Source organism: Heliangelus exortis, chromosome Z, assembly GCF_036169615.1.
Source record: "Heliangelus exortis chromosome Z, bHelExo1.hap1, whole genome shotgun sequence".
Classification (NCBI taxonomy): domain Eukaryota; kingdom Metazoa; phylum Chordata; class Aves; order Apodiformes; family Trochilidae; genus Heliangelus; species Heliangelus exortis.
In genome coordinates this window covers 62,338,567-62,366,121 of record NC_092454.1, presented here as the reverse complement: position 1 = coordinate 62,366,121, position 27,555 = coordinate 62,338,567, and positions in this window count along the sequence as shown.

Below are 27,555 nucleotides of genomic sequence, written 5' to 3'. Positions count from 1 at the left end.
TCATGGACAAGTTACATTTCATTTTTCCCAATCTACTCCACTATAGACATCTTGACTGTGTTAAATCTCAAAGAGCCTTCATCCTTTTTTTTTTTTTTTTTCCCCAACTGTGCTTGTCTGTCATAGGCACTATTTAAATAGCAATATATCTATGGAAATCACACATACTTTATTTAAAAGGCCCCAAAGCTGCCTCACAGCGATCATTTAACTCAGTCAGTTCAGCCAGCTAGAACTACTGTTGCTTGATTTTAAAATAACACAATAAAATGCAACAGCACCTGTATTGTGCCTTTCAAACAGATTACCTTGGAGCACTTCACACACAAGAAACAACTACTAAAATGTGTGCTGTGGAATCAGGATGGTTGGAAGGTGGGCTGAGAAGAGGGAGGCTGTTGGTAGGAACCTGAACTTGAAAGAAGAATCAGCCAGCAAGTGAACCTGTTTGCTGGCACTGTGCTGCAAAAAAGGCTCTACTGACAGGGAAAGGGTTTTAGCAAGAGGGTTTTGGGAACTGGAGTGTACTGGAGATTGTGGTTTATATTTTGTTTTAATGAATAATTCTTTAATCATCTCTAAGTAGACAGTTCTCAGATTTTAATCATAAATGAACCTTCAACCATGCAAATAGCTTTTTCTTAGGTTCCTTTTTTTTGCTTAGTGAAACAAAATGTAAAATTGCATGACAAGAATCTTTCTCTCAAAGATTCATGATTTCAGAACAGCAGCACAAGGAAAAGATGGTGAAAAAAAATTCAATGAAATCTTGGTGGATAAATTGAAATGTGATGGAGCTTGAGAATAAAATAAATCTGACTTTTCTGATAATGCTTGGATAAAGATTAAAAGAGAGAATGTCTGGACAGAGTTGTCCAAGAGAGATTATAGCAAAAGACTTTAAATTGTAATATATAGGATTTTTTTTTAACATGCAGTTCACATACTAATGCAAATATATAAATTCATATACAAAACATAAGATGTGGGAACATGTCAAGTGATCATTCAAGAAAACCACATGGAGATATTTCTCAATGAGGAGCAGGAAAGAAGAGGCTTTACTGTTAAAGGTGTTGTTTGGTTTTTTCCTTAAAATGTTGATCAAAGAAAAATGGTTCTGTCTTGATTTTAAGGTTTTGCTACAAAAACATGAATACCAAAATAGGATTTCAGTCCATAAATGTATAACAGTAACTTCAAGGGTTGTATTAATGCCTATTCTCAAAAATCAGATGACCTCACCAATGATTCACAGCAGTGCTCCCTTCCAAAACAAGTTAGAAGCACAGCAGCCCTGAAGTCTGTGGCTACCATATAAGTTGTAGGGAAGAACAGTAGTTCCTACAGAAAAACAGGGACATACAGTAGCCACTTCCTTAAAAATAATTCAGTCAAAAAAAGTCCAAAAAAAGAAAAAAAAAACGTTCAACAGAAGCATTTCCGTTGCAGAGCTTCTAGATTTTTTCCAGTGGAAAATCCTGTTTTGCTAAGAAAATTAACATTTTTCATGAAAAAAACTTCACTTGGTTAAAAACATAGAATCTTTTGGAAACATTGTCCTTTTAAAATTGAGAATGCAGCACCTGCTCTTACATGTGCCAGAGATTGTATGGGATGTATTTCTAGTTCCTGTTTCTCCTTTTTCGCATTTGTTCACTTGAAGTAAGTCGCTGATCCTGTCTAGTTCTCCTGTCTAAAATTTACAAAGCAGATGTAAAGTAGATGTGGAGACATCTACTGCTAATAAAATGCATCATCCTAAAATTAAAGGTTCTGTTTCAGTGGGATTATATAGAGAGCATTGTGTTGGAAGAAGATGTTCCATGATGATGATTTTATTCCCTCAGGATTTTGTACTCTGTAGTCTCAAAGGAGGGAGATCAGCTCATAATAGTTACAAAACCACATAGGAAGAAGAATAATTCATTGAGTAACAATCTTTAAGCAACATGCACCAACACTTAAAATTTTATTCTTACTACCAGACACAACACTGAATATACTCTGTAAAAGAAACAAAACAACTTTTTTAAAGTTTACACTACAAAAGCTTGCAAGTAGAGTTCAGTTGGAGGCTTTAGCCCTAAACTGACATTAAAAATTCATAAAGACCCTGTGGGCTTTCTTCAAGGTCTGTCAAACCTACTATCTCATACGTATAAAAGATATGACTAACTTCATGACAGAGACACTGTAAACAACATATATGATGATTTCACTGGGCTTTTGACAGATAGTAAATTGAAAAAAGTTGTTTACTTCTTGCAAAGCTGAAATGCTGGTAAAAAAATCTGCCATGTGCCTGGGCACTATAGGGAATACAACTGTTGAGAAATACTTGTTGTTTAGCCTAAATAAGAAGGTTTTAAAGTGTGAGTGAGTATGAGTGTGAGTGACTGTGAGTGATCACTGTGAGTGTGAATATGTGAATGTAAGAGTGTGTGTCTGTGGGACTGTGAGCATGTGAGAGCATCCTGCTCTGATGCAGCAGTATCACCAGGCTCTCCTGCAGCAGCAGATGCTCAGCAGCAGCAATGGTCGCAACAGGCACAGGCTCACTTCTCAAGACTTCTCACCAGCCTTAATCTCTCACCCTGTGTCTCTCCCAGTGCATACTGGAATAGTGGCAGAGTCCCCCTACCCTGCCAGCAGGTCAGGTATTCCTGATGCTGAAACAGTTGCCAGTTACCCAAAGCAGAGCATCAATTACCCACCTGATATGTCAGGCTGGAACCCATTTGGAGATGACAGTTTTTCCAAGTTGACAGAGGAGGAGCTGCTGGAAAGAGAATTTGACCTGCTAAGATGAAGTAGGGAATGCTTGAAAGCTTATTTTGCTTCACAGTAAACAAGGGCTATATAGTTGCTCAGCAGTTCCAGCACCTCACTTGTCTAAGGGCCATGGAGTCTGTACAGAACTGTGAGTGAGTGAGTGTGAGTGTGGACGTATGAAAGTGAGTGGCTTCTCACTAAGCAATTACAGGTATTTATTTGTTTGTTTGTTTGTTTTTTAATATATCTTGGCATTGCAAACCCAGAAATCTTCACTCAGACACCTTGAATTTTGACTTTGCATTTAAGAGTTCAGTTTGGAAGAATTAGTGATTACCCATATCTTCTTTGCTGACATTTGACTCCTAAACTACAACAGAAGGCGAATAGAAGCACAGGGGGACTGGAAATTGTCTGAGGAAATATTTCATTTGGATTGAATTGATACTCTGGAGTGAGAATCCCTTAGCACAAGACCAGAGGGAGGAAAGACTGAGTTAAAATGCTACAGGGTTGATAAAAAATTGCTGTTTTGGAGTTACAGGAGAAAAGAAAATTGTTTTAGGCATTACAAACAGGTGGCATTAGCCTGGGTATAAAGCATTAAAAGGGAAGTGATTGGTGGGCTGTTGTTGTTACTCCTTAACCAAAAGAGCTTCTTACCCTTCACCTTTTTTTTTTCTGCTAAGTTCTCACTGATGAATTAATACATGAGTACATGTCAGAGGTTGCAACAGGGTGGCTCACTTAAACTTCTGTTTCTGTCATCTATCACTGTAACTTTAGTGGGTGTATTGTGTAAGATCTAGCCAGGAATCAAGTCATCTTTTCAAATAAAGGAAATCTGGGGGCTGTTTCTGAAGTCCACATGCAGCATTTGAAGGAAGGGCAAATTAAGAAAATAGCTGTCATACGAATGCAGCAGCTTAGAAGAGGAGCATCCATTGTAATAAGCTCTCCCAGTGGCAATCTCCAGTTTGCAGCACAAGCTCTACATTCTCTTGCTCTTCTTTTCATGACATTTCATTATTTGCTTTTAGTACTCCAGTTTGAAAGATTATCCAGTTTGTGCTGCACTTTTTTCTTCGTCAATGACACTCCAAATTTTACACCATCACCAGATTTCAATAGATCACTCACCCTTTGTGACAGGTTTTCAGCAAAAACATTGGGTTAGATTGCTCCCAAGGCTGAATATTGAGGAACAATGTTTGTAGTTTACCTCTTACAAGAATTGTGATGTCTCACCAAAAGTGCTGGCAAGCTTGTCATACAGTTAGGGAAAATCTAAATCTTTTCTGGTTTATTTGATGATACATCTGAATGCAGATATCCTAAAGGATCAGTTAATTGCTAAAAAAAGATGTAAAAATATTTTGTATTGTCTATGATAAGATCATGTTACCCTGGATGCAAAGGTCCATTTGTCACCTTTCTTTAATTACTGTGCCTTTAAAATTTACAAACCTTAGGACAAAGAATGTATCCTCTATATCTTACAGCTGGCAGGATAAGTGTGTGAGCCTGTCTGGATAAGCCTGCATCCACGTTCTATGCAAAGACTCATTGAAGGCTTCCCAGAATTAGAGTTTATGCTGAGCAGCCACCCCAGGGGCCAGTATTGTTTGGCTTGGATGAACTCTCTGGTCAGGTATCACCTCTCATAACTTTTCCACACATGCAGCCCATTTAATATGCAACACAAACATGTTCTGTCCTCTTTTATCAGTGCAATGTGGATCTTCTTATTGTCATCAAAATAAGAGACTTTCTATCTAGTGCTGATGGAAATTTCACTGGGTGACTTTAAATGGGAAAACAGTGCCAGATTAGTACTTTTTAAATGGAGAAAAAAATTAATTCTAATATACCACAGAAGAGTGGATATCAGTTTCCTATAAAACATTTAAGCTGCATCATGCACTTGCAGTGGGAAAAAGAAAAAAAAAAATAAAAAAAAAAGAAAAGAAAAGAAAAAAAAAAAAAAGAAGACAAAAATAAAACCGTGCCTCGCTCTTAAATCTTGGATTATTTGAAGATGTACTTCTAGCTCATGACGTTAAAATGTCTCTGAAACAAGAGGAGCAAAGACTTCCAAAATAGGCATTGTTATTACTCAACTGGATGTGAAAAGAAAAGTCAAGTATTTTCTAAATAACTGAACAATGGACAAACAGTTGGAACAAAAAGCAAGTTTCAAATTCCCATTCCTGTATTATTTCAGCCTGACTAGGTCTCTTAAGTAGCTGTCTACTGGAATAGCTATGAGCTCAGACAAAAAAACACCTCATTCAGAGCATGAATCGATGGATTTCCTCAGAAGATGTATTTGATAGGGGCCATGTAGGCCAGCAGCTGACAACCCGTTCAGTAAAGAAAGTTTTCCTAATATCTAATCTAAACCTCCCCTGCCAAAACTTTTGGCCATTTCTTCTTGTCCTATGACTTTTTATTTGTGAGAAGAGATCAACACTCACCTCACTAAGACCTCCTTTCAGGTACTTGTAGAGAACAATAAGGTCTCCCCTCAACCTTCTTTTTTCTAGATTACACAAGCATCTCCCTCAGCCTCTCCTAAAAGGTCTTTTTCTCTAGACCCTGAGATCATGGATGCTGTATGAATGTTGATTTCGAAGGATGGGCTAGAGAAGAAGCACCCAACAACCACCACATCCTGATTTTTTTTTCCACCTTTCAGAGGCACCCATTTTCAAGTTCATTCATCTGCTCTCCAAAACAAAAGGATCACTCTGAAGGAGTGTCAGTTTCACCTGTAGGAAGTAAGACATTTTTTAAACCATGCCAATTACTGGTGAGACCACACCTCGAATACTATGCTGAGTTTTGGGTCCTCCACACTACAAGAAGTACACTGAGTTGCTGGAATAGGTCCAGAGAAGGGCAATGAGACTGGTGAATGGTCTGGAGAACAAGGGAGGGAACTGGGCTTGTTTAGTCTGGAGAAAAGTAGGCTTAGGGGACACCTTATTGCTCTCTGCCATTACTGAAAGATGGCTGCAGCAAGGTGTGGGTTGGTCTCTTCTGCTTAGTAACAACCAACAGAAAGAAATGGCCTCAAGTTGTTCCAGGGGAGGCTTAGATCAGGTATTAGAAGAAAATTCTTCACTGGAAGGGTTATTAAATAATGGAACAGGCTTCCCAAGGAGGTGGTTGAATCACCCTCTCTGAAGGTATTTAAAAGATGTGCAGATGTGGTGTTTAGGAATATGGTTTAACACTGGACTCACTAGAGTTAGGTTAATGGTTGAACTCAGTAATCTTAAAAGGTCTTTTTCAGGGCAGAATGATTCTATGATTCTGTGAACTAGTTAGTTTACTATAGGTTTTAAGATCATTCCTACTTCTTCATTTTCTTGTGTGTCCACTTCTTTGGACACCCACACTGAATAAAGCTTGAGAAATTTGATACTTCTGGTAAACAACACTTCATCAGTGATGTAGGCAGTGGGATCAAGTGCACTCTCAGTAAATTTTCAGATAACACCAAGCTGAGTGCAGTTGACATGCCTGAGGGATGGATGGCCATCCAGAGGGACCTGAAAAAGCTCAAGAAGTGGGCCCATGAGGGTCAACAAGGTCAAGTGCACTTGTGTGTCTTGTGGGGGTTGCAACCTTCATCAAGAAGTGAAGGACTTGGGGGTATTAGTAGATGAAAAGCTTGACATGAGCCTGCAATTTGAGCTCACACCCCAGAAGGTCAACCACATCCTGGGCTGCATCAAAAGCAATGTGGCCAGTAAGTCAAGAGAGGTAATTCTCCCCTTCCAGTTCACTCTGGTGAGACCTCACCTGGAGTAACGTGTCCAGTGCTGGAGCCCTCAACATAAGAAGGACACGGATCTACTGGAGTGAGTCCAGAGGAGGGTCACAAAGACAATCAGAAGGCTGGAGCAAAGCTCCTGTGAAGACAGAAGGAGTGAGATTGGGTTGTTCAGCATAGACAAGAGAAGGCTCCAGGGAGAACTGATTTCAGGTTTTCAATACTTGGGCTTAGATGAAAGATGGGGAAAGACTTTTTTGTAGAGTATGTAGCAATAGCACAAGGGGTAATGATTTTAAACTAAAAGAGCATATGTTTAGATTACATATTAGGAAGAAATTGTTGTAATTAAGGTGGTGAAACCCTGGAACTGATTACCCAGGGAGCTGGTAGATGCCCCACCATGAGAAACATTCATCAGGCTGGACAGGACCTTGAGCAAGCTGATCTAATTGAAGATGCCACTGCTAATTGGAGGGGATGTTGAACTAGAGACCTTTGAAGCTCCTTTCCAACTCAAAGTGCTCTGTAATTCTACGACTCTACAGTATCCTCAACAAAATCCATTAGGAATCTATCATTATCATTCCCAAAAACTACAAAAAGCCATAATCCTCATATACTTAATTTAAATTTTAAATATAGTATTTTTATAATAGATTTAGTATTCAGCATAACTCCATAGAATTTAAAAGTAAAAAGCTCAAAACCATGAGGAAGGAGAGAGCTCCATTTTGTCTTCTTTAGATTCTTTCTTCACTCTCATTTTACATGATGGACAAAAAAAAAGACCTACTCAAATTTTTCAGAACTCGTTTTAAAGATCACGAGAATTAACAAATGGTCAGTGAGTCATAGACATTTTTAAAGGTCTCCTAGCTCAGTTTTTCATCAAAAATAAATAGAAAATGAACTGACTCTTTAAAATAACATAAACAAAGAAAATGAAAGTGAACTTCAGTTTTCACGACCTAATTTGCATTCCCTGCTCATTTGAGCAACTCGTGTAGTTAACAGATGGCACAAAAGCAAATACACCTTTTGATTATAGGAAAAAGGAAAAAAAGAGGTGATTCAGGAAATGTGCTCTGTTAAGCATAAGAAATTAGGACTGGTTCACTTGTATTACTAGCTTGTAACACAATTAAGTAAAATAAAGGAAACTGACCTCCAAAAATATATCCCACTAGCCCTTATTTCAGGAAGCAGCACTGTTAAATAATTTGTGCTGGATCCAAAATACTCCCATCATTATAATTTACTTCATTTCTTGACTCCAAACTTTCCAACAAATTCAAACCAGGCAGGCATTGTTGTAACTTTATATAATTAATTGGCGTAAAAGAGACTTTAAGATATTTACTTCCTTTGCTGTCTGATCTCTGTATCAAATATTGTGAACACTAGAGGGTCTCCACCATTTCAGAGAGGATTTTTAGTGCTCAACAGAGCATCTGCAGTAATAGCTTTTAATTTTAAATAGCTTAAATAGTAAATAGCTTTTTATTTTAATAAGATCCCATGGACACTTGTTAAAAGCCTTTAAGAAGGCAGGCTGACTTCTCTGGTCTATATAGCCAAGGCAAACTGCATTGGATGTAAATGCAGGTTTCACCTACAAAGGCATATCATGGCTTGGATTTTAGTTTTTGGTTTTGTTACAAGCTTCCACCTGGCTGAAAGACTTGTTCAGCAAGCATATGTAATATTTAACTCCGAATCCAAGCTAGAATCTCAGCTGTACTCAGGGAGACATAAGGCACTCAAAACTGTAAATTGGCCTTCAACCTCCATCAGATTTCTTTTTCACTCTTTTAAAATAATTCAGTTCTTATGTGTTTTACTTCAAAGGGCGGTGTGTTACTCATCTCAGCTTTGTAGTGAGCTTTTGAAGCTTCCTTCCTCTGCAGGAGTTAAATAAGAAGTCATAAAAGCACTAATTGCTTCACAAAACACTTATGTGTGTGTGTATATATATATATATATATATATATATAAAATTACCTTCCAAATGTGTTCCTGCTTCCTAGCACTTTTTGTATACATGAAGTACAATATCACTTCACTCTTATTGAGTTGTGCTCTGCGTTATCAGAAATTTGCAGCTGGAGCTTTTAGTGCCTCTTTTCTTACTGTCAGGATAATTTATTTCATTTCATTTTATTTATAACTCAGATCACTCTGCTAATTGGATGGTTCTCTGCTGATACCTCAAGAACAATATTGTTCATGCCTGTTTCTCTCAAACTATTATTTTGTTTAGCCATTAATTTGCCTTCAGAACAGTTTTTGCCATATTACTCTTTATTTGTTACAAAGGACAGTGGAATGATTCATGCTGTGGTCATCTGGTGTTTTCACTGAGTTTGGGGACAGGAATAAAATTGTCTTCGTTCTTAAAAAATTAACTCTTCCAGCTTAATAAGTCCCCAACTGGGAAACATATTTGCTTCATTTTCACGTGTTTTTTAAGAGAGCCTCATAAGTGTTACATGTCTTGAGGTACCTTATTAATTTTATTTATTGCTTCAGAAGGTTTATGTGGTGAAAGAAAATGAAGATGCTATTTCAGGAGATATAAAGGATTCATCCTGTTCAGGTTTAGAAAGGCATAAAGAGTTTGCAGTATTTTGCTCTTGACTAGGATATCCTTGTAGGTAGATTATTGGTAGTCAGGATTTCTGGACTTATATCTGAAGTCTACCTTGACATGTTAAAATTATTGATCACGATTTTTTGAGATTCTGCCAGGATATGGTCTTTAGGAATAATCCTGTGGAATGGGGATTTCCTTGTGTTGTGTTTTTTTTTTTAGCTTGTACTTTTTTTCCCCCTTTTTTTTTTTTTTTTTTAATTTCCCCCCCCCCCCCCGAAAAAAAGAAAATCAAGAAAAGGAACTGCCGTATTTCACAATTTTAAAAAAGGTCTCCACAGAGTATAATAGTAGTCTCATTCATTACTCTGTTTTAAAAGACCACACATGGAAAAAAAAAACATCTTATGCTTTGTGTGGTACTTCTAAAATATTTCCCAACATTAAATACAAATACTGTACTATTCTGGTACCATGTCTTGTATATAACACTTTTGGATGTCTTGTTACCATAACAACAGAATGAAAAGATGGAGGAGGTTAATTTATTTTTTCACTCTGTTTATTCCTACATCTAAAGATTGTCTTCTTTATTCTGAAGATGCTTAACATAAAGTTCAATTGGTGAAATATGAGTAATAATTATGCAGAGTTCAATACAAGAGATCTGGATAGTGGGGGGAAGGGATTCAGCATTTTAAGTAAGAACAACTGATTTCTCCCTTAGGAAATGTATTTGTTCCACAAAAAGCAATTTTAAGCAAACTCTTCTCCCTCTCATTATGCTTTTTCTCCTTGTAATGCAAATAAGTAAAGTAAGAAATTTGTATAGGATAGTGCATATGCCAGATAACAATAATTTCTAGTGCAAAAAGTTCCTGTATGTCATAGTCATGGTAAGAAGGTTTTCCCTTCCACTGAAGATGGGGGCTGCAAATAAAGAAATATATCATACACCATCTCAGATCTGGCAGCTTCACAAGACCAACACCTGGGAAAACAATCACTATTCTGATCATTATGTATAACAGGTCTCATGTACACTAAGAAATCTGTAAGAAACAATACACATTATAATTGCCCATTCAGAATAATTTTTCAAGGCAACAAAACAATCTTGCAAAGTATCGTTTGCCAATGAAGTCTAGTTAGGAATTCAATGTAAGATGCAAGTGACTTGGAAATGCTAAAACAAATGCTTATTCTTTGCTGATTGTTAAATGTCCTCTTCTGAACCTATCATCTCATGTGCCACTGCTCTTACAGAAAACTGCTAACCAAATCTAAAATCTCACTGAGATTATGGCCCTGAGAAATATATTTGAAATACAAGATATGTGGTGTACTAATAAACCTGATGGACCTTGTTTGCAATGTGCAACACATCAAAGACATTTCTTTTTTTAGAATTAATTTTATCACAAGGTGGCTGGTAAGCCTAGAGAGAACTCTGAAGACCAAAAATGCAGTAGAACTGTAAGACATGTTACTCTCTCCATGACACTGTTAAAATAAAACTATAGGGAATACTTTACATAAGACCAAAAGGATAATGTATAATGAAATTCAGAGATAAACTGTTTTACTTATTAAATTTTATTTCTTTTCTTCTTCTTTTCTTTTATTTTTCTTAAAACCACCACTTCCATCACAATATAATATAAAAAAATAATTTCTCATTGCCAGTCTGGTTTTTTCCTCTTCCTTGTGGCAGCATTGCTCTGTGCAGGCAGAAAGGAGCTGAGACTCATCCATCAGCTCCTGTTTTCACCATTTGTTTGCATCTGTTTGCAGCAGTATGTATTAGTTTCAGTATCATTTCACAGCATCTTATTTGCTGGAATCAGGGGGCTTACTTTTCCTTATGGTCTGTGTTGGAATGGAGAGATGGAAAATGCCATGGTTATTCTACTGATAAACACAATCAACTTATTAAAGGTCCTATAGTGGCAATAATTTGTCGTACAAGATAGGAGCCAACAGAAGATTGTCACTTGTTATATTTCTTTTCTGATAGATAGAGCTAGGGAAGGGTAAAACACAAGGAAATTTGCAGCTCACTTAGACTGTAACCATCTGTAAAATGGGTGAAAAACATATCCAAAACATCTCAGAAAGTAGTTCACATCAGCAACATGACATGATGCCCATGTCTTTGCCTTACACCGCAAGAAAAACTATTCCTTATAGTCTTTATACACTCTGAGGGCTGAAGAAAACAGCTGAGGCCAACAGACTGCTACCTTCCCTGTTCTTTTCATGTTTAGCAAGGAGCAGTACTGAGCACACTTGTCACTAATCAGGGTCACATGAAAGGACTATATTGTACCCATATTCTAAATCACTTCCAATGTATTTAATTCTGTTTATACTCCACCCTTGCAGCCTATTTCCTATCTCCTGTTTACAAAGTAAACTACTAAAAGTATGTTAAGCAATTAATGGGTTATAAAAGATAGAACTTCTATGAAAGCTTTAATCATTTAAAGAAAATTCAAAGATAACAGAAAGCTCAGATTGATGAAAATAAAGCGTGGTGAGAACTGCAGCTTGGTTTTTAGCTATTGAACTACTCTTTTAAATATACAGTTATATTTAATATAAGAAAATTGATAGTAGTTTCACTTTCTAGTTAATACTAATTGTCATCAGAATGAATAGTAAAATTCATTAGGAAACTTTTTAAAAGTAGTAACAGAAAGATGCAAAGCAATATCAGTTCAAAGCAATATCAACACAGTGTTCTATTTCTCAGTGTACAGTTTCTTTCTTCCCCCTATCTTCTTTTCACATCCTGTTTCCCTGAGCACTCTAACATCTTTATATGGTCACTTGGGTTTTATTTATTGTTTATTTAATTGCAGAATATCTGAGGGCCTTAAAGTGTTAAGTGTTTACTCCCAGAGAGTAAATGAAGAGTTGAGACACTTTACAGTAATATTTTTTGCTGTACTATAATACCAGTTAGGGTATTTTTGTTTAGACATCAGTGAATTCTGTAATCTGAGCTATTTTATACTGCACCATGCTGTATAATGTATAAGTTGTGGATCTCACTACTACAATTTAAGTCTGCGCTAATGGCGTAGACTGCTGTGCAGTGCTTCAGTGAACAAATGGGTAACATAGACCTAAATTCACAGAGTCAAGCTCAGCAACTCAGACACACCTAACTGTGAAAAATTTGTCTCCCTATGCAATATTTGTAATGCCCCAGTGCGGTATATAAGAGACACAAGATGTTGAATGTGTTACATATGCAACAGGAGGACAATGGTTCCAAGGTGGTTTCTGTGTACTGGCCTTTTCTGCAAGGGCAGTTTATTTCCTGACTCTTTTGCCTTGACTGTCCCTTTCTTGTAGTATCTGTGGATCACAGTGTCACCTTTTATTCATAGAAATAAACAGGGGCACGGGGAGGCTTATGTGGCAATTTCTGCTTCAACAATAATAATAATGATAACAACAGCAACAATAATAATAATAACAACATCAATAATGATGTAATATCAGCATAACTATAATTATTATGAGTAATGATAGCAATTATTATTATTTATTATTATTGTATGAAAGAAACTCAAATACATCAGAAGGAAGAAATATGTAGTCAACACTATATGAGCTGTTGAGATGTTTTCTGTAGGACCAACAGTGAGCAAGTGGAAAGACAGATTTTCCATGGAATAGGCCCCACAGTCTTTTGAAAACTGAAATTTTAAATGTTCACGCTCCCTTTTCTGTAGACAAGTAACAAAATGTAGTTCAAAAAGGAAAACATAAAACTTTCATTTAGAGACACAAGAAGATGTAAGGCACAATGAAATAGTCACAGTGTCAGAAAGACAAAGACAACGAATATAGATGATTATAAACCACAGTGAACACTTCAAAGTACCAAAACTCAGAACAACATGGCTATAAAAATATAAAAGCAAGGAGAGTTGCAAGTGAAAACAGAACAAACCTTTTACACATCAATAGGTTGAGGTCTTCAACCATGCAAATGAGATACACAGGAGGAGAGTGTTTTGAATACCAATTAGGGAGGTTTTTGTAAGTTCATTTTATTTTTGTACTTTTCCCACAGGTTTGATGATTGTGGGGAAGCACCCAGAGATGTGCAGTGATGTGGGTTGAGAATGGTTCTTTACACTCACAACAGAGCTTCCAAGCATCACCATTTGCATCTCAGTCGTGACTTTGGCAGCCCCAGCAAGGTCTCCTGCAGCCTCACTGAACTACCACGAATCCAGCTGTGTTCCAGGAAGAGTCTGCAGTCCCTCCTCCTGTCTTTCAGAAGCTGCTCTTTGATCACTGCTGTGTGATTAATGAGTAATTTATTTGTTGCTCAGAAAGATCTGGGACTTAATTTCTTTTGGCAAATACAGAAATCACGACAGAGTATGAGTTCTCTCTGAGTGTGAAAGTTGAGTGGTAAAAAGCTCAATTAGCACTGAAGTCTGGAAATACTTTTGTCAGAAAACAGGAGACTTCAAAATGTCAAAACATTTTGTTTGGAAAACATGCAAGTAAAATGTTTTGACATTTTCAAAATGAAATGCCTCATTAAAGAAATCATGGAACATTTTTTTTTGAGAAACAAACCCTTTCAACCTAGCATTTCAAAATCCCTTCTGCATTTAAAAACTGTCTTCATTAAACAAATGAGATCAGAAAACTAGATAATTCAGAACTGAAACAAAATGGGGTTTTTTTAGTTTGAATTAAGATAATATTTTAAATTTTTTGTACCATTTCATTAAAAACCTTAAAAAATTTCCCCAGCACCCTTTTACCTTCACTGTCTCCTGGTTGCTCTGCTTTCAAACTACTGATGTAAAAGCATTAGAGATCCAGTCTTGAGCTTTCACTTTTCTATGTTTCATATCTTTTAGGAGAGATCTTGCAGAACTTCTTAAAGATGCTCAGGACATGATAACTGTACTTCCATCAATCATTCATTTCCAGAATGCATAATTTCTGTTGAACTTATTATTATAATAGTAGCAGTGGTAAGACAGTGAGAACCTGTAGTGAACCATAAACAAGAACATTTACATGCCCGTTTCATAGGAAGTAAGTGCACAAGTTCTTTGAGCTAGAATTTAGCCATGTTCAAAGAGGTCATTCTTGTGAAGATTCCTATTGGAAAAATATCAAAAACTAGAGAGAAGTACTGCACTACAATAGTGACTATTTGCCCAACTTGGCACAAATTATTTTCATTGGAAGAAGGAAAGATTTGAAACTTTGATTAAAACACTGAGGGGCTTGTGCCAGCATTGATGAGCAGCACTGGAAAGTGCTGATGAGATTCCCAGATCATGTCCCATGGTAACCAGTGGTACAGCTGTGGCTATAGCCTGTTCTCCCTGGTCTTCCTCTGACTGGTACATCATCATTGCCAACCAATTGTGCAGAAATCAAACAAACACAAAGCCTACTAGGTAAAGCATTTTAATACCCATTAAGTGTGCATTTGCAGCTAAAGTAAGTACACATCTGAACCACAGATTTGCTGGTTGCAAACTTCCCCAGTAAAGCTTCTTTCTGACTTCAAAACACACAACAGCTAACACCACTGTGAATCCCAATAAGTAATTTTATGGCATTTTTCTCAAAAAACTTGCTTCCTCAGTTCAACTAAAAGAAAGTATTTAAGTGATCAGAAAGAATTTGTTCTACCAATACAGAACTGTGACTCTCATGCCTCTACCATATCAGCCTGCATTTTTATGCTAAATATAAATTTATCTCTTTAAGACTCTGAAAAACTTTGTCCTTTCACCTTTGTTTTTGGTGTGTTTTGTTTTGTTTTTTTTGTTTGGTGTGTTGTTTTGTTTGTTTTGTTTTGGTTTGTTTTTTTTTTTTTTTTGTATAACTTCCACCACATTCTGAAACAGAATAAAGAAAAATATTACAGAGTATCTAACAGAACAAGGGCAAGTCCAGTGAACATCCTTCAGATTCAAACTGACATTAAAGCTTCAAGACTTGTTTAAAAGAAAACTTGATGCTTCAATAAAACTCTTACCTCAGGTTTTGGAATTAATGAGCTTCAGCAGCTCCCACCAACATTAATTAGCTTTGTGTAAGATACAAGTGTGATTCATGTGTCTCATTCATTTCCACTGTAAACAGTGTCCTGTTAGGTACAAAAAACTCTGCATAGGTGGTATATATTGCAGACAGAGTTTGGGTTTATTTTGGTTATTTCTGGTGGAGGAAAAGGGTAGCTCTTCCAATCAAACTGAAGACTATGTAGCACAATGTTAAAGTTGGGATTTAGTACTCCACCTGCATTTTCCAAGCATATACCCTTCCACTGGCATCTTTTAGCCCAGCCTCAACAATCCTCCCCATCTTGCTTGTGAATGGACCCTGGAGGTGAGTGTCTCTACAGCTCCATGTTCCAGCTACTCCAGAGCTGCTGAAGCACTTTTTAAGTCATTATAGACAGCACTTTTTATAAGCTATGATTGTGGTAAGTCTAAATATTGCAATTTAAACTACTTACCTTAGAGAATGATAAATTATGCATGCATTAACTCACTTAACTCTATTAACACCTTAACACAAAACTAATGGAACAACTGAATTATTGAGAAGCCATTTCTATATTATTATAGAAAATCATAGCTAGGAGCATTGCAGCTTAGGGCTATAAACTTGTCTTTCTGAATCTTGATTTTCAGTCTGTAAGATATCTTTACACATAAAAGAATACTTAAGCATGTGCTTGACTTTGAGAAAGCTTTAAGCACCTTTTTTGATAACTTTCAAAGCTGAGACAGATCCTGCTCAGTGCACCAGGGAAAGAAACCCTGTAGGAACAGCACCAGTAATTCAGTAGGTGCCACTGTTCATTGCCAACTACATGATTCAGCCTAGTGTGAAGTATTGAAGGGCTCATTTTTAAACTGAGGAATAACCTAGCAGTTCCCAATAACTCCTGTTTTTTACAGCTCTTGTGGCAATTTGAAGGTACTGGTGTTGTGGAAGATGGTGTATCAGCTCAGATTTCATGATGTATTTGGGTAACACTCAGTTTCAGTCAGTGGGTAGGTCTACAGAGTAGAGAGAAGTACATAGTCCTAAAGATGTTTCAGCTCTGGATGAAGCAATTCCCAGCAACACAGGCCAGAAAGCTTTCTCCATTGCCACTTTGCATGAAAAGACATTGATCTGGAAAGAAATCTGCCTGAACACTGGAGCTGTGGCCCACAGAACCAGCCCTCACACTTCTCAGTTTGTCAGCTGAGACACAGCTCAGTGGAAAAGTAGTTCTGTACTGCTGGATTCATCACCATGCTCCACACCATTGCAGTGTGGGAACTTCCAGAGCATTGCTGTAAGCAGCCATTCCAGGGAAATGGAAAAGCAGCTGCTCTGGCTACAGAAGCATTGTAACTCACAGACACATCCCATGTTTGTCAGGAAAGGATTTTTAAACTTGCATGCTAATAATGCTGATTATTCATGTAATTATTAGAATTAAAGTTGCCAGTACAACTGTTTAAACACATTTACAGCACTGTACATCACGTACAATCATGCCTTATTTTTCTTATCATATGCAGGTCATTTTCTTAACAGGTATCCAGCTAATGGTTCTTTTACTTCCTCTGACTACCAGCCCAAATGCCAAACTATCCTCTGGTTAATTAGTTTCTGCTTAGATTTCACGTCATGTTGGTACACAAAATACAGATGCACTTACAGCACTCTAAAACAGGTATTTTCAAGAACAGTTTCCTCATACTACCATAGCATCAGTGCTAATGTTGCAGCCTTTTTACTAAATCTCATTATAAAATGTTGTCATCCTAACAAAAGTTACTGAGTTTGGTCCTTTAAATCTTGTAAATCATTTTAGCAGTCACCAGTGCATGCAGCTATGATGGGGATAAAGGGGGTGGAGGAGGCTGGGGGTGTGGGAAGGAAAAGCAGGGTATCCAACCAGAAAGTGAACCTGAAAGCAAGAGGCAAGATACTTCTCTGTTTTCTCCTTTGAACAGTCATTTCACTGGTGCTGGCCATTACAGAGTCAGATGCTAAAATCTCATGATTCGTTTGCAAGCCTTGCAGATGCTCAGCAGCAGAGACTTTGAATGTTAATTTAAGTGACTGAGGATGCTGTTTTTCAGTTTCATTAGACAGTGTCTACCAGGTCACTGAAAAGGATTGTTCCACTACATTCCCATCTTTCCCTGCCCACTGCAATAGTTTTGGAAGAGTAACCTGGCCCATGGAGCTACACTGCATTAGTGTACTTCCAATTTCATGCTGCCAAGTGGCTTTAGCTGTGTAAACACAGAAAATAAGTGCAGCAAAAGTGGAGATGGAAAGAGTAATGTGATAGTCTTGCAGTAGCCAGAGTCAGATGGGCTTAAAGGTACTGTAAAATCACATCTGAACCTACTATTCATGTCATCTGCCACTCAAAATTATGAAAAAGCAGCTCTCCATTACATTTAATTCTATCCCATCATGAGTTGCTACCAGAATTCAACAGCTCATAATCCTAAATATAACATGGTGGAGAGTGGGAAAACATCACCAAGAGGAAAAAGAAAAACACTGTCATCCCTTACAGCTGTTGCCTGCAGTTTGGCTAAGAAAGGTGAAGAGACAGCAAAAAGCCAGCAAATGGTTTTGGTTTTCTCCTTTTACACTATGGATTGATATCATGATATATACAAGATATTCAGGCTTCCAAGCCCCCTCACCCTTCAGTTCCTCCTGCAAAACGTCACAGGTGGTGTGGCTCTGCTTTTAGTATGACATGGGAATGGATGCAGAAGAATCAGTCACGGGGTTTTCTGTCTTGTCTTTCACAGTTAACATGATACACCACAGGATCAGCCTCAGATTGGCAAAGGTATATTTTGTAGAAGAAAACTTTTGTAGAAAGGAAGAACTCATTAAGAACAGACTTTATTAAAGGCACAGAAAGAAAAACAAGATCTTTAAAGTAAAACTCAGAATTTTTGCTAATGTAAATATCGTTCCCGACCTAGAATAAAAAAATACATACAGTAAGCACAATATATAATGTGGTAATATCTTTAAGCATTGGTTTCTGTTGGATTTAGCTACAATTCTAACAGCAGATCTGGAGGTCCATGAGTACACTGTGAAGGGCTCAGAGCTGATACAAGTCAGTATAGTTCCCTGTGCATTCTTTATCTGTGCAGTTGGTGTACTTAAATATGAAGTGCATCAGCTCATTGTAGCTGAATTTGGTGGGCAGGGCTACGGGGGAAGGAGGGAAGGTGGCAGGAAGGGAGGAAAGGTAAAGTTTTTATAGTTTGCAGAGATATCTTGCTTGCCACTGGGCAGGTCATGCTGAGTGCACCAGCTCTTGTCCTGGCAGCAGAGATTGGCAAGTTAGGATACCAGTGTCTGGGTACTGATTGGTCCTGTGATGCATGTGAGGATATGCTTTGATAGAGGCAGGGAACTGCACAGAGCAGCAGTACCCTTGCTGGCTGTGGGACACTCAGTGATGTGCTCCCTGTTTTGCTCTCACATGACAAACAGCAGGCATGGAGCTGCCAAGACGGGAGTCCAAATCATGACTGGTACCTGGTATGGCTATGGAAGGGGGACAATCCTCATCCCCTTTTCTGCAGGGAGATGTAGTGACTGTGTCTGTTCTTCCAGCCTCTGTTCCAGCAGCTGCTAGTTTGTCTTTCTTTTCATCTCACCATCCCAACACAACCCTTTGGCCTTCTGCGTCTCTTTCCCTTCCTGGGTAGATAAAAATTCCAGAGGGAACACCTGCATTTAGTTTTACCTGTAGTCATGAAGTCCTCAGCCAGTGCCACACTTTTTTGTTAATATAACTGTTGGCTGAATTTCTTTGCAGCTGAACATTATATAACCTTTTATGTCAAAGAATGTCTTCTGCTCTTATTTCCCTTGCCAACATTTTTAATACCTCAGGTGTTGATTGGCAGTGGGAAGTCAGCCTTACGTAAATACTGATCTCAAGCTGGTGTTGTTAATAATGAAAATTAGCTACCATGGCTACAGTTCGAACAACACAAACAACAGAATGTGTAAATCTTAGCAAGACATAAGAGAAGCCAGGGAAAAATGCAGGCAGAAAATGGAATTGCTCATGTACTTGCTGCTGAGCACTTGAGTATCTCACTGGGCTGCTGCTGCACACATAATTGGACTGAAAAGTGTTCCATCTCCAGTCCACTCCACTGAACACAGTAATGTGGGCTCAGAAATAGAGATCTGCAGTCAGCACTGCTTGGTTTCAGACAGGATGGGGAGAATATTCCAGACATTTCTTGCAAAATGAAGGTCGTGATATAAGAAAGAAAGAGATCATAATGCGCATTGTAACCTTGGAGATATTTTGCAATATGAGCACTGCCTCTGGTATGTATGTACACATCTGGCTCTGTCAGGCAGCATCATATTTGTGCACATATTTGTGCCTTTGAAAGTTTAATTTCCAATCATGATCTGATTCTGAAGCAGCTTAAAGCAAAAAATCAGAGGATAAAAAAACTCTAGTGCAGTGTAAAGCAAGTATGTCCAGTAGGATTATTTCCAAGGCAAATAAAAAAGAATATAAAGGTTGGCTAAATCAAAGGATATACTGACACCAGATAAATACGAGTGCCTGGAAAAAGACTACATATTTCATTGTCATTTACCAAAAGAAAAAGATGTTATATATTATTCATTTTAATGAATTAAGTTACAGTAAGTTAATGATGATTCCCAAACTCAATAACTATCACACAGAAGGACATTTTTTTATGTATTCTGTATTATAATTTAGAGAGCTTGCCTCAATGAAATATGTATGATGTCAAATATGCACTGAAGAATGGTGAATGAGGTTACAGGAAAGGCACACACAAAGTGGTGCCTCTGAAAAGACAGAGTGTTTGGAGTTGGAGACATCATGTGTGCATGTTAACAAGCTCTGTTCAAACACCAACAAGGAAAATTATCTCTGAGGATGAGATTTCAGGAGTGCTTATTAGATACTGAAGAAGTAATTTTGTCAGGATTTGGTGGTGAAATGAACTGATGGGTGCTGAATACTTTCTCACATCTGACACTGGTCACAGATGTTTAAAGTAAGAACTCCATCTCTCCTCCTTAGCTCACTCTTCCAGTGAAATAAATCTCCCCTGCCCTTCTCCTGCCAAAGAAAAAAAAATGCTCAAAACAAAAACTACAGAAAAAATCTTTAACCAATTTTCTTTGTAGACAGACAGCTGGTAAAATGTTTTGTAAAAGTGCTTGCTGTTCCAAGTCTGCTACAATTAATTACCTCTAGGTTTAATAAGACATAGGTTCAGTTATCTAGAGTTCAGCAGATAAAGTTCTTCGAATCAAAAACTATTGTGACTTAAAACTTGCCAAGGAATGTGCTAGGATTGGAAATCTGAGTTATGTGAACCTCCTTGCCACTGCAGACTCTTGAAATAGAATACATATTGTACAGGCTCTTCAAAGACAAATGCAATGCTCTGACCTTACTCTAAAGACATCATTATGATGAGCAGTCACTTCTGCAGCAGCCAACAGTATATATTAATCCAATACTAAGTTTTGTTTTGCTCATGGGAATTTCTTGTTACACTGACTAAAATCTTTTATATTTGTATTATGCTTTTCCTTATTAGCAACTTGCATAAAGCAGTAAATAACATTCATTTCTACTCAAAAGCATACAGATATTATCTACCCAAGAACACTTCAGAATATTTTTGTTTCATAAATTAAACTATCTTTTAAGTGAATGGACATGACAATGAAACCTTCTGGCTATTCATGAAACAGTTCAGATGGAGTGCCAGGCACACCAAGAAACACTGGACAGAAGGGAGAATGAGCATGAGTTGTAAGTACTGTTAAAAGTACTTCTTGCACAATACACTTTTGTAGGTTTCTTTCTGTGTTTACATGATGCACAACATTTAAGTCTTCCAGGATACCATCCAACCGTCTAGATTCTGCACTCAGATTATAATTGCAGTAATTTAGAAACTGATGTAATTCCTTCCAGTTGTCTCCTGTCTTCAAGAACTTTTTTCAACGCAGGAATAATCTGTGTTGTACAAAGTAAGAGCATGAAGCTTGCCTTGTAAAGGTAATAAAAAGGTATAAAACCAAATATTTCACTTGGAAATTCAGAAAGCAAGTGGGATGGATCCATAACATTTTTAAAAAAAGCTCTCATACTGCAGCTACTCAAACTGTTCAATGGGTTGGACTCAGGAAAAGAGATTACCTTCTAACACATCATCAACATAATTTCCAAGTATGCACTAATTCTAGTAACAGGCAACAGAGATTGAACATCTTGAATTTCTATTGGATTTGCAGAGCTGACAAGACAGCCTTTGACCTGTAAAACAGGAGTAAATTTTCCATGGCAGCCAGTGAGAAAGAATAGACCTAGTATTCCCCTTACATTTGTAGAGAGTCCTTCTTTCAACCATAAGAACACATTTAAGATTAGGCATGATTTCCCATCTTCCCTTGTCTTTTCTGCTAATGTCCTCATTATTATCTCTGCCAGAAGTCACCCTTCCAAGATATGGAAGTTGTTACTTTAGAACAAATATTGACAGAAGAACTTCTATTTTTCAAAGCCACTAAAATTTACTCCTTTCTCATTCCTCATTATGCCTTTCTCAGTAGTCTCCCAGAATTTAGTAAATTTTTGTTTCTTTTAAAAAAAATTTCAAATATGAATTTTTGGGTGATGGTTTGATAAATATTTCATGAAATCATATTCTTATTTAGCTCTTCCTTTTAGGTCAAAGTGGGATTTGTGGAGACATAGCAACTTCCTTTTTGCTCAAAGAAAAAAGATACCAGGATACTTGGATGAATGCCATCTAGTAGAGAATTGCCCAGAGACAGGACCTGACATTTCTAAATTTTTTTGTTTTTCTGTAAAGTACCAGCAATTCTGTGGGCATGCTTTGCCATCTGAAGCACAGTTTAGCTTGTTGCTGGGTTGGTGACATCTCACTGAAAATAGTATTAAATCATCTGAGATGCTGGTTTACACTTATTCAGATGTCACAGTAAAGGATTTAATTTACAATTCTCTGTAGCATAGTCCTCAATTATTATGTGCCACTCAACACCCACCTGTCTAAAGGCACTGAGGAACAGTTATTGTCTTAAATCAAACAAATTGTGTTTTCTTCTTGTCTAGGCAACTTTCTGGTTTCTGTCAATTAACCCTAAGAGCTCATGGATGTACCTGAAGGTGCTTTTAGACTTCAGAGGTGGCTGTAACACAGTGGTCTGGCTCCTTCTCGTCCTGCTAGACATGTTCCCAGCAGTGAGAAGGAGGGGTATTTTCTTTTCCAAAAGAAAACTACCTGAAAATTCACTTTTGAGCTGTGGAGAGAAATGCTGCTTATCTCTGAGCATTGGAGCTGAACTCATCCAGGAGCTGCAGGATGGAGCAGGTTGTCCAGTCCCCACTGAGAAGTGACTTGCTGTGTTGCAGGAAAAGCCATGAGCATCTCAGAAGGTTGACAGGCATGTACATTTCTTAACTGTAGGTCTCAAATGGCTTCTGTTTGACATGAAAACCCATGAGAATAATCACCTTGGCCTGTATTTGAAGTACAGTAGGATAAACATCATGATTTCGAGTCTGAAAACTTACTCCTGTTGCATCTCTTGACCTTGTTTATTTTACAGCTGCCTTTTGTAACAGAGCTAAAGAGTTTCAGCAGCTACCAAAAAGGAGAGTTACAGAAAGGTACATAAGATTTCTTTCTGATCTAAATCTTCTGAAGTGTTTCCAGCAGTTCCCTCATCTCTCCAGGATACCCCAAAACCAAAATTATCCCAGCTTCAGAATACATATATTTAAATAGAGAGAGAGAGAGACAGAGAGAGAGACAGAGAGTGAGATAGGTAGATATAGATAGATATAGATTTATACATATACAGGGTGATCTCCTTGTGAGTAGGCCAGTGAGTAGACAGAACTAATGGGATCCTCTTGCTGTTACAGCTATGGTGGTATGTGCAATAAACCTTCCCACAGGCAAAATGGCAAAATATTTTTTTTTAATGAAGTATGGGGATTTACATGCACTGCCCAATTATAAGAAAAATGTTTTGGTTTTGTTTGTTTGTTTGTTTGGATAGATTTTGATTTTGTTTTGCTTAGCTTTCTGGAAATGCCTTTTCTATTTTAAAAATAGCATTTTTGAGCTATGCTAATAAATAAACCTCAGAGGAACATAAAACAGGAAAAATCTAAGAATCTCATAACAACCTAATAAAGCTGAAGAAATACATGGTTGTAGATACTCCTAGCTCCTTGCAATGTGAAAAGCTACAGAGTGAAATTCCCATCCTGACAAAAGCTGACAACAAACTGAAATACTAAACAACCATTGCCAGACAGCAAATGAAAGAAGCAGTATTGTAGGCCAAATAATAATCTGACTTATACTTCTTCAGAGAAAAGAAGAAAATACTGAAAAGCAGGCAAAAGGCATTTTATACTTTCTTTCCAGAGGCCAAAAATGGGCGAGAAAACTTGGGAAAGTGTGCTGAGAAATGGGAGCCTCATAATGCCACTATATGTATGGTCATGTCCACCTTTAATCCTGCCTGCTGTGTGAAGCTCTCTAAATCCCTCTGACACAGACTCTTGAAAGATTACATCTCTGATAATATAGAAGTTTCATCCATTACTTTTTTTTTTTTTTTTTTTTTTTTTTTTTTAGAAGATAGTGAGTGACAGCACAGGGTAAAATCTTATTATTGCTGAGAAAATACAAACTTGCATTTGGCATGTGATTATCTACTACAATACAACAATGTCAGAAGTTAACTGATTTTCTTCATTGTTTTTCTCGATAACTTTCTTCTGGCATGAACAGCCAAGGCAGCCACACTAAGCCAGTCTTCTGCTAGTCAGAAAGTCAAGAGTCTTGGACTTCCAGATCTGCTGTCTTCCTTCAGATGTTCGTCATACCCACTGACTGCACTTGGTTCAATATGCACCAATCTGGGATGAACATGAGCAGAAAAATTCACAATGTTTTATTCCCCATGCTGTCAGTGATATCATTCCTACAGAAGCAAGGGTTAGCCATTACAAGATTGCTTCAAGTAGGCAATTAATGAAGTGTACTGTTAATGTGTGATCCTTTTTTCCCACTTCTAGGGCAGAGATGAGGTGATCATGAGAGCTGGTAGTTAACTGCTGGTGATATATTTTCAGAAAGAGCCCCCGTGAAGTTTTGAGCCCTTGAAACTAAGGCAATGGAAGTGGCTCCTGCGGGAGACAGTATGAAGGAAATTGGTGAAGTTGCTAGAATTAAGTCAGAAACAGAATTGTTTTTTTAGAAGTGATTTTCAATTTTCCTTAAACTTCAGCACAGGACATTGATCAATATCTGTCTCAAAAAAAAAAAACAAAAAAAAAACAAAACAACAAATCCAAACAAAACCAAAAAACCCAGCAAAACACAAAAGAACCCCACAACTTCTAAGAATGGTCAGACAAAGATATCAGTAGAATCAAGAGTGTCTGTAGATAGACAAGAATTTTCTGTACAGCTATGTCTGAAGTTGTTACCAGATCTTTCTTTTTATACTGAATGATGAGGAGCAAACCCTTGAATTTTCAGGACCAGTCTAATTTGATTAAGGTACTGCAAATGGGTTTCTTTCTGAAATTTTTTACAATAATCTCCTTACTAAGAATGTGCTGGGTAGGTCTATGTCAGTTTTAATCTCTTTTATGATGGTTTATTTTTCATGCTTAATACATAGAGGTGGGAGAGTTTTCTGTCTTATCCAGCTGAACTAGGATTCTCATGTGGACTACTCATCAAGCCCCTCTCCCAGCTCCCCAGTCTGCTGTGTGAAAACTCAACCCTTTAATTTCTTGTAAGGTTGCTGTGAGGACTCTGCCAACAGCAAAGAAATGTTCCATTTCAGTATAACCATTTCAGAATGAGGATTTACTTACAAGCATGATAGTATTTTATGAACAAGCAAAAGAAAAGAAGTCAGTAGTGATGTATGGTACTAAAGAGAAATCACACACTATCTCCTCTATCGTTCACAATATTCACAAAATTTTTAGAAACAGAAAAAAGAGACTGAGTGGAAGAAAGACAGCAACCATTCAAAGGCTACAAGTTAGACTGCCTCACTGTTAAGGTATCTAAAAACAATGCATTATGGCATGATATTAACAAAAAGCAGGAAATAAAAACTCAGATTCTTCTGGGAGCTTTCAAATCTGATAAAATCACCTTGTTCTCGTGATTATTCTCATTACTGTATTTTGTTTAGAGTTGGACTCAGCTAATTATCATGGTTAGTAGCCCTCAGAGATGTATCCTATGTGCAACATTAATGCTTGCTGGAAGAATACTACTGAAACTTGCATGCTACAGTGGTCCAACTTGACGTTTTTAAGTTGGACAATAAAAATCTTTGTGTGTCTTTCCCAGCTGTCTGGGAAACTCCAACATCCTGAGTTGAGATGTCAAGCAATTTAAAATGGAAGATGTTTCAGAAAGATTAAGGATCACTAGTAAGGAGATTTGATATGGAACAGCATTTAAGTCACAGCTAAGAACAAAAACTCTGGATGTTTTCTATGAACATTAGAAAATTTAGGCAAGATTTATGAAATATGTGTTTTAAAACTGTGCTCTTGAGTATGAGATAAGGCAGTAGAAACAAAGAAGAGACAGGTGCTGTATGGTATAGGAGACCCAGAGCAGTCGTGTGTTTGGAACAAAACCCAGCAGAATAGATCATCCTTACTTTCATGGTGTTTCTCAGTTACATGCTCTGTAGCAGTCTTTCACAAGGAAGGTACCTTGGGTTAGGAGTGGGGAGAAGGGATCTGTCAGTTTTCTACTGCTGAATAAGCAAGGCAGTTCCTCCTTCCTCAGCCCACATTATTTGCACCTCTCTGGTCTCACTAAGCCGTGGTACTGCTCCGCCTCCTTCTAACAAGCCTGTGTCCTAAGCTTTCTGCCTATTGCCCTCATGAAAATGGACCTCACATACATCAGTGCTGTAAACCCCAAGACAGCTTAAAAATACCTTCTAACCAAACCCATGTCTTTCAGGAGAGCTTTTAAGTTTACTGTTGTGTTTCTTCAGTATATAACAGAAGCAGCACATAGCAAAGTTAGCACTCTGGTCTCAAGGTTTCATGAGAGAAAATGGAAGGCAAAATTCTACTCCATTTCTCTGCCTCAGTTTCCCCTTTATGATTCCCTTCAGAAGGGGATTTCCTAATATCTTCCATATCTACCTGAGGCCTTATTTTTTTGTAACCATGATGACTACCAGCTTGATTTTGTGGATTGACAGGTGCTGCTTATATTTACCTACACATTTACCTCACACATTTTGTAGTTTCTCAAGGAATTTCCTGTAGTGCTAGTGGACCATCACTACCACGTTTTCATACATGGCAGCCTGCTGCTAAGACATTAAGCATGAACATTAATTCATGAACATCAGAATAACCCAATTAAGCACACGAATCTCTTTTCACTTAAGATGGAATATCACTGTATATTCTAGCAAATAGCACTGATGGTTTCTACACTATTTAACAGGTTGTGGATTCTTTTTAATCTATATAACTTAATAACAAAAAAACCCCAAACAAAACCAACCTAAGAAATAACTTAAGAAAAGATTTGCAGAATTGACAATCTGCATTATTTCTGGTGGTATTCTACCTTGAGCATATCATTACAGAATAATTTAGATTTTTCTTGAAGCAAGTTAGAGACAATGTCAGTTTCCATGAAGAAAAAACCAAACAACTCCTCTTTGCCATTTCCAGTTCATGACATTTTCTGAATGTCAGCCAATGTTAGCATTTTGTACTTAGTCTCTGTCATTTTCCCAGAAAAATGTGTCAACATTCAGTGAAAGTTATAAACCAGGAATTGCTCATCTAAGTTAGCTCCAATAAGGAGAGGGTTTAGACTCTATATATTATTTATTACTAAGTTTGTTTGTCATATATTTATGCAATTTTTAATGCAATGTTTTTTTTCAACTAGTATAACATGTAAATTGGCCACCATCCTCTTATTACAGTGAGCTGCTGCCTGAGAAATGAAGGAGGATGGCAGTGCCAGCAGCAGGATAGCTGACCAGAAACTCGTCAGCCTGGTTGCTCTTGGCAGCTACCTGGGGAAGATGGAAGCTTGACACTTGGAAGGAAAGCAGGACTTTGCATATGAATGTGTTTTGAGATTTGCTTAACACGAACATTCAATGCATATTGACCAGGAGCAGAAGGATATTATCAAAGTCCTGAAAGGATTTAAGCAAAACTGAATTTTTCTGCATGGAAATGAACAGAAAAAAAAACCCCACCAACTAG